We start from the raw sequence: 12,099 nt of genomic DNA, 5'->3' as shown, positions 1-12,099 counted from the left end.
AAATGTAGTAAAAGTAATAGTAGCAACAACGAGATTAATAAAATTAACGGTATAAATGTGGGAGTAGTGACAGTTATAATAATGCTAGTGAAAGTAACTACGAATTTAGTGAAAGTAACAGTTGTAACAATGAGAAAAAATATGAACAATTAAATAACCAATCGACTCAAGAAAATATTTTATTTATTTAAATATAGGCCGGATAAAATTAACGGGAATAATGAATTTAACAGAAAAAAAATAGAGGAATTAGTAAAAGAAACAATAGTAACCACGGAAGTAGTAAACGTAATGATATTAAGAAAAAGAATGTCGTGTAAGTAATAATATTAATAGGGGATAGTGAACGTGTCTCATAATTTGAAAATAAATTTTACATTTCATCATTATATTACAAGATATGCCGTAGAAAATATATTACAAATAGTAAACGTGTGCGTTAGACAACTCCTACATAGTTTATTTCATTGAAAATGAAATTTAACGGTAAATAGAGATAGCCCGGGCGAAGCCGGGCACCAAACCTAGTACTATATATTAAATCCAGAAACTAAGGAACTTCAATGTAATTAAAGAACGTTATACAAATTAATTATACTGTATAGTTTTAAATCACTAGCACCGTGTGATGGACCCAATTAAGGGATCTCAATGCAAATATTATATAGTTTGGGTTAAAATTAAATTATATAGAAGTTTGGTAATTTTCCTAAACATCTGTAAGAGACTAAAACATAGTCAATTTCTTTAAAATAAAATAATTAATTAAGATGATCAATTTTCTTAAAATAAAATAATTAATTAAGATGATCAATTTTAAGGAGACTAAAAGAAAGAAGATGCTTGCTAATTTTCCTAAATATTTATAGAAGACTAGAAAATGGTCAATATCCTTAAAATAAAATAATTAATTAGTATAAACATGCACATTTATGGTATTAATTATTATCATCATAAAATTATATATTAAATTTAAAATCTATGCAATTTTATTAAACTTTATACTCCCTCCATTCAACAATTATCACCCCATTTCTCCATTATATGTGAGAGGTATTATATTGAAATGGGGTGATAAAAGTTGAATGGAGGGAGTAGTTTATTAGATGTATAAAGATGTTAATTACTTAACATACAAAAATATAATATAAGTAGGTTATAAATAATTCAAGTTAGATTCCATAATATATATTATTGCGTAATTCTTTCGATTTGATTTAATGCATATATGTAATACATTTATATAAATATATAATCCTCTTAAAATTGCATGCCTAAGTAGTAAAACTAATTTTGTCAGTAAAGAAAATAATTGTAGTAACATTGGATATAGTTATATGATAGTAATCACTCATTTGAATAATAAAAGTAACAATATTATCAACGAGATTAGTGAAAGTGGTAGAAACAACAACGGGAGTAGTGAAATAATCAACATTAATGCGGCAATAGTGAAAGTAACAATAATTACGCTGGGAGTAGTGAAATTATCAATATTAATGCGACAATAGTGACAGTAACAATAATTACGGCGGAAGTAGTGAAAGTAACAATGATTACGGGCAAGTAGTGAAATGTTATTACTATTGTTTCATTAATAAGAGTAAATTATTAATAGCGGGAGTAGTGAATTTGTCTCAAAATTTATTTCATCGTAATTTTAGGATATGTCATAGAAAAATATATTAATGATAAATTTATGGGTTATGCAACTCTAAGTAATTTTATTTAATGAAAAAAAAATTTAGTCGTAAGTAGAGATAGCTCGGGCGAAGCCGGGCACCAATACTAGTACTATATATTAAATCCAGAAATCAAGGGACTTCAATGTAATTAAAGAAAGTTATACAAATTAACTATACTATATAGTTTTAAATCACTAGCACCGTGTGATGGACCCGATTAAGGGATCTCAATGCAAATATTATATAGTTTGGGTTAAAATTAAATTATATAGAAGCTTGGTAATTTTCCTAAACATTTGTAAGAGACTAAAACATGGTCAATTTCTTTAAAATAAAATAATTAATTAAGATGGTCAATTTCCTTAAAATAAAATAATTAATCAAGATGATCAATTTCAAGGAGACTAAAAGAAAGAAGATGCATGGTAATTTTCCTAAATATTTATAGAAGACTAGAAGATCGTCAATTTCCTTAAAATAAAATAATTAATTAGTATAAACATGCACACTTATGATATTAATTATTATCATCATAAAATTATATATTAAATTTAAAATCTATGCAATTTTATTAAATTTTATAGTTTATTAGATGTATAGAGATGTTAATTATTTAACATGCAAAAATATAATATAAGTAGGTTATAAATAATTCAAGTTAGATTCCGTAATATATAATATTGCATAATTCTTTCGATTTGATTTAATGCATATATGTAATATATGTAATGTAAATATATAATCCTCTTAAAATTGCATGCCTAAGTAGTAAAAGTAATTTCGTCAGTAAAGAAAAGAAATGTAGTAACACTGGATATAGTTATATGATTGTAATCACTCATTTGAATAGTAAACTTAACAACAATATTATCAGCGAGATTAGTGAAAGTAGTAGAAACAACGGGAGTAGTGAATTAATCAATATTAATGCGGCAATAGTGAAAGTAACAATAATTACGGCGGGAGTAGTGAAATTATCAATATTAATGCGGTAGTAGTGACAATACCAATAATTACGGCGGGAATAGTGAAAGTAACAATGATTACGGACAAGTAGTGAAATGTTATTAGTATTGTTTTATTAATAAGAGTAAAATATTAATAGCGGAAGTAGTAAATTTGTCTCACAATTTATTTTATCGTAATTTTAGGATATGTCATAGAAAAATATATTAATGATAAATTTATGAGTTATACTAATTTTATTTAATGAAAAAAAGAAAATTAATGGTAAGTAGAGGTAGCTCGGACGAAGCCGAGCACCAATACTAGTTATTAGTGTATATTCTTAGAGCACACATGAAAAATTATTTAGAACACATTAATAAACGGATTAAGGTTAAGTTATTCTTGTCAAATTTTTATAGAAGCAATCGAAAACTTACCTAAATGGGCTAAATTTGAGAAAGGAAAAAGTGGCACATGACGTTGTTTTGAAAGCATTATTTAAAGTGGGCCAAGTTTTGGACATATGCATCAAGTAGTGAGCTTTAAATTCAGTCCACAGCAGTTGGGCTTCTCATTTATCAATCCACTCACTCACACGTGTTTTACTCTGATGATGCTATTTTACAAGCTCTTACTCTTATTCTCCAAAACCAACAAAATCAGCAGAATCAACAAGCTCCTCCTCCTCCTCCGCCTCCTGAGGGTACTCCAGGCACCTATACTTGGGTGGCTAATCAATTAACCCGAAACAACACTCCCACTTATGGTGGAGAAATTGATCCAGTTGCTCTTGCGGGGTGGTTTCGAGAGTTAGAGAAAAGCTTTTCGTTGTATGATGTCCGAAGGAACATAAAGTGAAGTGGCATCTCACTTCCTAGTACGAGAAGCGGATCGATGGTGGTCTATGACCGGGCCTCTTTTTCATCCGAACCGGGCTTTGACTGGGAACGTTTCAAGGAATTAGTGGAGGCCCGATTCTATCCGCAAGAACTTAAACAGCAGAAGTTGAAGGAATTCATGGAATTAAAGCAAGGAAGCCTTCCTGTTCAGGCCTTCACTGATAAATACAACGAGTTGGCTCATTATGCTACTAGATTGGTGAAAGATGACAATGAAAAAGCCTTCTTTTATCTTGAAAAGCTCTCTCCTAAAATCAAAAGCATGGTCCGACGGGACTCCACCAGCTTTGTTTCAATTTACAATGATGCTTTATGGGCTGAGAATTCCCGAAAGACATTGAAAATGAAGCTCGTGCAACCAGTTCCAATCTTGGCAAGAGGCCTTTATATCCATCTTCTAGGCCCTATACTCCTTCACCCTGTGTTCATCTCTTCTCCTCTTACCCAAACAAGAGAAGATTTGATCCTCTTGTGCAAGTTAACCGGGGTGGTCAATCTTCGGCTCTTAACAACAATAAAGGTGCTAAAGACCGAGTGTGCTATAATCGCAAGAAACCAAAGACATCCTGGTAAATGCTTCGTTGATCCTATCATATGCTTTTCTTGCAACAAACCGGGCCACAAGGCTAATGTTTACCCGAGAGAAGAAGGTGACGGCTCCTACTACTCCTGCCCCGAGAGGCCGAAAGGCCGGATTTTTGTCATGAGCCGAAAGCGGTAGCCGAGGCACACCCCGATATCATTACTTGGTACATTTTCTATTTTTGATGTTCCTTGTTTGGTACTATTTGATACAGGTGCCTCTTTATCTTTTATTTCAATGAAACTCTCCGATAAGTTATCACTTGAATCATCACATGAAGAAAGCACATCTATATCCTTACCTTCTGGTGATGTCTTTTCCTGTTCTAAAATCTATCCGAGAGTTCCTATTTCTATTGGGATCAATATTTCCAAAGAAATCTTTTCCGATTTCCGCTTGAAGAATTTGATGTCATTTTGGGCATGGATTGGTTACATACTTATCATGCTCGATTTGAATGTCGGGACCAGAAAATAATTCTTACAAGCCCTTCCGGTCACCGTGTGTCTTATCAAGTGGTTAAAAGACAAACCTGGTGCTAAATTAATTTCTCGCTATGAAGTTTGTCGGTCACGATGAAAAAGGGTCATCAAGCCTTCTTGTGTATGGTGACTACTTGATTCTTCCTCTCTCGCCTTCTAAAGAGAATGTTCCGTGGTATGTGAATTTCCCGATGTGTTTCCCGATGAGCTACCGGAATTCCTCCCGAAAGGGAAGTTGAATTTACTATTGATCTTATTCCTGGTACCGCCCTATTGCTAAAGCTCCTTATAGGTCGGCACCGTCCGAAATGAAAGAGTCAAGGCTCACCGGGATGATTTGATTGCCAAAGGTTTTATCCGACCTAGCTCTTCACCTTGGGGTGCTCCTGTTCTCTTTGTAAGAAAGAAGGATGGATCTATGCGGTTATGCATAGATTATCGTGAACTTAACCGGGTTACTATCAAGAATAAATATCCTCTTCCTAGAATTGATGATCTTTTCGACCAACTCCGAGGTGCTTCCACTTTTTCTAAAATTGACCTTCGTTCGGGCTATCATCGATTCCACCGAGAAGTCGACATTCCTAAAACGCCTTCGACTAGATATGGTCATTTCGAGTTTACAGTGATGCCATTCGGATTGACCAATGCTCCAGCAGTATTCATGGATCAGATGAACCGTACTTTCAGAGAACACCTTGACAAATGCGTTGTGGTGTTCATTGATGACATCTTGATCTAATCTAAATCTGAAGAAGAACATGCCAAACACCTTCGTGCTATTTTGGGGATTCTACGCCGTGAAAAATGGTATGCTAAATTCTCTAAATGTGAATTCTGGTTATCTAAAGTGACCTTCCTTGGGCATGTCATTTCGAAAGAGGGCGTTATGGTAGATCCTACCAAAATCGAAGCCGTTATTAATTGGAAAAGTCCGACCAATGTTTCTGAAATCCGTAGTTTCCTTGGCTTGGCGGGTTATTATCGGCGGTTTGTGAAGGATTTTTCAAAGATTGCTAGGCCGATGACTCGATTCTTTGAAGAAAGAGTCTAAATTTGCGTGGTCTGAGGAGTGTGAAAATGCCTTCCAGGAATTGAAAAAGAGGTTGACTACCGCTCCGGTGTTGACCTTACCTAAAGAAGGAGTGGACTTTGATGTTTACTGTGATGCTTCTAAGCATGGTATAGGTTGTGTTTTGATGCAAAAAGGGAAAGTCATTGCGTATGCCTCTCGACAGCTTAGAGTTCATGAAGTTAACTACCCGACTCATGATCTTGAATTAGCTGCGGTGGTGCATGCTTTGAAGATTTGGAGACACTACCTCATTGGAGTCCATTGCAACATCTACACCGACCACAAAAGCCTGAAATATCTCTTTACCCAAAAAGAGCTGAACATGAGACAAAGAAGATGGTTGGAATTGGTGAATGACTATGATGCTGATCTAATTTATCACAAAGGAAAAGCTAATGTAGTGGCTGATGCTCTTAGCAGAAAATCCTGTCATTCTTTAAATTCTTTTCGGGAATTACCTCTTGAACTTGCTTTAGAACTTCAAAAACTGGGAATAAGCCTTGTAAAAAGGGGCTCTAATTATCTTAATGCCATGTCAGCTTAACCTGACTTCTACCGTGAGATCCGTGCTTGCCTTCCCGATGATCCTACTTTCAAATCCATTCGAGCTAAAATTCAACTTGGGCAAGCTAAGGATTGTAAGATTGATGATGATGGGTATCTTCGTTATCAAGGTAGAATATATGTTCCGAGGGCAGCTGATTTGAGAAAAAGAATTCTTGATGAAGCACACCTCTCTCCTTACTCCGTTCATCCGGGAGGTACCAAAATGTACAAAGACTTGAGATTACAATTCTGGTGGCCTAGGATGAAGATTGAAGTTGTGGAGTATGTCAGTAAATGCCTCACCTGCCAGAAAGTAAAGATAGAGCATCAAAAGCCCGGGGGTTTGCTTCAACCCTTGGATGTTCCTCTTTGGAAATGGGAGTCTATTTCCATGGATTTTGTGATGGCTTTACCCAGGACTTCCACTGGGAAGAATGCTGTTTGGGTGGTTGTGGACCGATTGACTAAGTGTGCTCGGTTTATTCCCATCAAAGAGACATGGAGTTTAGAAGTTCTAGCTCGTGTCTATGTGGATGAAGTAGTGCGCTATCATGGGGTTCCTAAAGATATAGTTTCAAATCAGGATCCTCGATTTTGTTCTCGTTTCTGGACTGCATTACAGAAGGCCTTGGGTAGTAAACTATTGATGAGCACTGCTTTTCATGCCGCCACTGATGGTCAAACCGAGAGAACAATTCAAACCTTAGAGGATCTTCTTCGTGCCTGTGCCTTAGATTTCCAAACTTCCTGGGAGAAATGTTTACCTCTGGTTGAGTTCTCTTACAACAACAGCTATCAAGCCTCCATTAAAATGGCACCATATGAAGCTCTGTACGGTAGAAAATGCCGTACTCCAGTCTGTTGGGATCAAACCCAAAATGTTCCAATGCTAGGACCCGATTTGGTGACCGAGTCCATTGAACAAGTTAAAATCATTCGGGAGCGGATGAAAGCCGCTCAGGACCGTCAAAAATCATATGCTGATGTCCGTCGTCGACCACTTTCTTTTGAGGTTGATGATCAAGTATTCCTTAAATTGTCACCTATGAAAGGGGTGAAACAGTTTGGCGTAAAAGGGAAGCTGAGCCCTAAATATATTGGACCTTTCCGGGTGATTGAAAAGATTGGTCCTGCTGCTTACCGTCTAGAATTGCCCCCAAATCTGAGCAAGGTTCACAATGTCTTCCATGTTTCTCAGTTGAGGAAGTACATTAGTGACCCTAGCCATATCATCCAAGAAGAGATTCTCGAATTGGAGCCTAACTTGGCGGTTGAAGAAAGGCCAATTCGGATTCTTGAAAAAGCCAACAAGCAACTTAGGAGCAAAGTTGTACCTCTATTCCGTGTTCTTTGGCGTTGTGGAAATGTCGAAGAAGAGACTTGGGAGACTAAAGCTTCTATGTTAGCTAAATATCCTGAATTATTCTCGTAAGGTATTCCTTTTTTCTTACTCTTTTTCCGCGTTACTAAGCCGTATTTGGTCATAATTAGTAAAGATATTATTCTTATTATAGAATTTTAAACTAAAATTTTGAAAGGCTTTTATGATTTTTAATGGTTTTAACATTAATGAGTGTTAAATCTTGTTATTGGTGACGTCCCAATAATGGGTTTTCTCATTCATTGGTGTAGAAATATTTTTATATCTTGATATGAAATGTGGATGTTCTTGTCTGATCAACAAGAGTATCACTGTTTCATTGAAAAGATACCTATATTTTACCTATGATTAAATTATTAAGATGTTGATTATTAAAATTTCTCCTTCTAAGTTTCGAGGACGAAACTTTTTAAAAGGAGGGGTGATTGTAACACCCCGTAATTTCGGACCGTTATTATTTTGCGAAAGTAATTTATTAATCAAGTTGAATTTAATATTAATGTATTTGAAGTAATAATAATTCAACGAAATATAATTCTATTATATTTTGAAGTAAATTATTTATTTTGATAGTTTCGAAATGTTTAAAAATAGTTTAAACCGTGTAAAAACCTTTTATTTCGAAATAAGGGCATATCGGGAAAAATGGCAATTCTTTTGAAAATTGGGCAAACGATTTTGGAAATGGGTCATATGAGTACTCAATATTCTTGTAATCTCGTGTTTAAGAACTTTGGCATTGTCGGAATTTGTATTTGACAAACGGTTCTAATTATCGTCGAAACGAGCCAAAACCGACTAATGAAATTCCGCCAAATCCCGCTCCTCTTTCTCCTTTCTCGGCACACCTCCTCTTCCTCCTTCCCATTCCTTCCTAGAACTTCCTTTGTTCTTCTTTTGTGCCTCTTGACCGAAATCCACAAAAAAAAAAAAAAATAATCTTACAATCGTAATTTCATCATAACTTCTTCGTTTCTAATCCGATTTTCGCAAAATTTATATTTTCGGAATCCTCTCTTCAAGATCTACATCCTAGTATGTTTTAATTCCAGTTTTCATTATGTTGATTTAAGATGATTTTGGGGCATAATTTCGGTTTTAGTGATTATTGTTGTGTTTTTGTTGTTTTTAATAGGTGAAGATTATGAGGATGATATAGGGGACTCCTATATAGTAGAGGATGATGGGTAGCTACTGTTTTTAGGGTTTTCTCAAGGGTTATTTTGCCTTTTTCTAGCTTAAGGTAACATATTTCGAGTTACTCGACGAATTAATGTCACATTCTTTGCTTTTTGTATGATTTTGGTGAATGTTATTTGAGTATTTTATTTCACATGAATATATGGGTTAAAAACATGTCTTTTGTTAGTTTAAGTTCACATATTAGTAAGGAAATGAAATGGGAATGATTAATTGATGCTTCAGACGATGTTAAACTGAACAAAAATGGAGAAATGGAGGGTTTGGGGTGGCGGCCAGCAGGCCCAGGCAGGCCCACGGCAGGCCCTGGGTTGGCCCGGGTCGGCCTGTTGCTCGTTTCGCGGTTTTTCATGCGTTGTTCGTCGTTTTGGGTTTATTAATGTTATATTTAGTATAAGTAACATATGGGTAATCTTTTGAAATGAATAATGTTAGTAATGAATATAATGATGTTGGTAAAATTATGCTTATATTGGTAGTTTATACATGTTAGGATAGGTTATGATATGAAATTGTAATGAATAGGCTTAAAATGAATTTTATAGCGATAATTGTAATGTTTGGATGATTATGCCGAAAACTGAGCCCTTAGTCCCTTTGATCAATCGATGTCGATCAATTGTGTGATTGGTCACCATGCGATTGAACCCGTACTGCCGGAGATCGGGGTTGCGGGTAAAAATTCGGTTGGATGAAAATTATTGTGAAAAGTAGATAATTGGCCTTATTCTTGTTTTAGGCCATTTAATATGTTTTTATTTCACATATGTTGTTGGTTGATTTGAATGGGTTCTTATATTGTTGAAACGGCCTTAGATACCCCGAAACCTTTAATATTGTTAATATTGCTTGAAATGGAATTTGGTATTGAATACTTCTTGCAGGTTGTTATGTTTGTCATAGATAGGACTTTATAGTCTTTGACGAGTATATGTTCACTGCTTAATAGCCTTTGTGTTCCTGACTTGGTGGGATTATATCCAAGTTGGGGCATGACCTCGTTACTTATCTTGAGGGTAAGTGGTCAGCTTAAGTACTAGACAACCCTTTGGTGGACTCCTTAGGGTACTCACTTTGTTTTAGAAAAATTGTGGGTCTTGGGTGCGGTGGTGTGTATCCGCATGTCTAGGTCTGCGCAGATTTTAGGCTAGGGTTGTGTTGTGTCTTGGCCATGTTTTGATAGAACCTCTGAGCCAAGATACCGGTTCGATTACCTTCCCTACCTCGTGGTATAGAATCGAGTTACAGAGTGACTATTGACGGTGCTAAGAACTTATGTCTGTCTTTGATATATTGCCCTTTCTTGTATGGTGATTTTATGAATTGTAATAGGTGAGATGCAAGCCGGTTACAATTGATAAAGTTTGGATTACTGCTTGTTATATGTTTCACATGATAGTTTAATGGGTTATTTAATATGAATACTCTGAACTATGAAGGTGCTGCTCAAAATACTCCTTACTCTATTTTAACTACCAATAAAACCAACAATTACCCGTCTTTGCTTACATTACTCTAGGTTGACTTGCTACCTGTTAAGCAGGTGAACTTTCTTTTTACCCCTTTTCTAACCTTTCGTTTTCTTTTCTCTGTTACCTTTTCAACTCTTCTAGCATGAAACTCCAAATTATTCTCAAACACCCAACGCTGAGGCAAGACAAACACATCAATTCTCCCACAAACAAAAACCAAAATACGTCTCACTATCTCCCTCTCCTACCTCCTTACAGAACTACCTCCTTTGACCTTCTCGCCGGAGACACATCTCCTTCTCGATGGCTAACCGCTTAAGTTCTTCTCTTGCAAATAAGGGTTTTTGTCTATTTTTCTCAAATCTCTTCAAATTTAAAATAAAATCGATCATTTGAGTTATAATAGATTTATTATTGTTAAATTGGTAGTCTATTTATGTAATTGGAATCATTTGGATTTATTGGATTGAGTAGAATTCTTGTTCAAGATCCATTGAAATAGGGATTTCCTGAAAATTGAGTTCTGGGTTTGTTGATTGTTTAGTTTATGGAGTTGTGAGTTTTGGGTTTGAGTTTTTAGTTAATGGAGATTTGGTTATGGAGTTTTTGAGTTTTGGGTTTGAATGCTAGAGGTGCTGTTTGAGGTGTTGAAAATGTATAATGAGGATATTGCATTCCGATTGAATACTAATCGATGATGTTCTAAAGTTTAGATTTTCGTTCCCTTTTTCTGCAAATTAAATATTTTGCCATATGGTGGCCGGTCAAGGAGATGTGGCTCACTTTCTTAGCATTGTCGTGGGTTTTGGGCCAAAATTTGTAGGGTTTTGCTTCCCAAGCTATTAACATTAATGGTTGACATTTTGAATTTACATTTGAAGTGAAAGAGAGATATAATTTGGAAAAACAAATGGATAAAGGAAGAAGATGAAGGTTGGAGAAGGAAGAAGATGAAGATTAATAAAAGGGCAAAGAGTGGGGCCAACGAATAAATATTACCTGCTACAACAAGTTAACAAAATAACAATTCTATTCAAAGTGAGGTGGGACACTAGTTGGTTTTATTAGTAGTTAAATTAAAGTTTGGAGTATTTTGAGCAGTACTGCCATAGTTTAGAGTATTTTCATTAAATAACCCTAGTTTAATTTGGTCAGTTTAGTGTTCATATGTTAGAATACTCGATAGTTAATTGATTTATGATGTTGTTTACATGTTACATTACATGTTACATTAAATATGACATTTCGTGGCTGGGAGGACTCGAAGTTACTCCCCACTGAATTGTGGCTTTCGTGTTTGTATAAAATGCGATTGACAGGTTGATGATGATTAAATGGGGTACACGGACGAGCTAGTGAGCAAAAGAACCTTGGACTTAGTTTGGTTATATTTTGTAGTAAACCTTTAAACATTTGGTTGTGTTTATATTTTGAAGGGACATATGTCTCCCTCTTTTACTTTGGTTTTTATCACTTTATCCTCGCGACTTTAGCTATGTTATGTAAATTAGTTTGTTAGATTTGCAGGTTTTGGCACTCTTCATTTGGAAGTGTTTGTGAATGGTTTAGAAAAGTTTTTAAAATTACAGGTTTTTATCTAGTCGAACCAATTACAAACATATCCTGTCAGTTTTTCTATAGAATTTACGTGTTTATTTAACGTTAAAATGTGGGTGTCACATTTATGTAATTTTGAATGATGTAATTTGTCTTAGTATGACCTTAGTTTTTAATCGGTATTACCCGTAATATAAGGGAATATCTACTTGGTTATAATTTTAATGTGATTTCACATCACCGTTTTGTAATTTAATAGATTTATTTTCAT

The 12,099-nt window shown here is 35.1% G+C and overlaps 1 long non-coding RNA gene across 1 annotated transcript; it reads left to right on the top strand.

The window, feature by feature from the left end:
• Positions 1-8,541: 8,541 nt before the first annotated feature.
• On the top strand, positions 8,542-11,716 carry LOC141633292 (uncharacterized). Its single transcript, XR_012538071.1, has 3 exons — positions 8,542-8,634; positions 8,735-8,842; positions 11,591-11,716. It is a non-coding gene; the product is annotated as an uncharacterized LOC141633292 (long non-coding RNA).
• Positions 11,717-12,099: the final 383 nt, after the last annotated feature.

Source organism: Silene latifolia, chromosome Y (assembly GCF_048544455.1).
Source record: "Silene latifolia isolate original U9 population chromosome Y, ASM4854445v1, whole genome shotgun sequence".
In the NCBI taxonomy this organism is placed as follows: domain Eukaryota; kingdom Viridiplantae; phylum Streptophyta; class Magnoliopsida; order Caryophyllales; family Caryophyllaceae; genus Silene; species Silene latifolia.
Note: the sequence above shows the minus strand (reverse complement) of the source record. Positions and strands in the feature narration are given on the sequence as shown.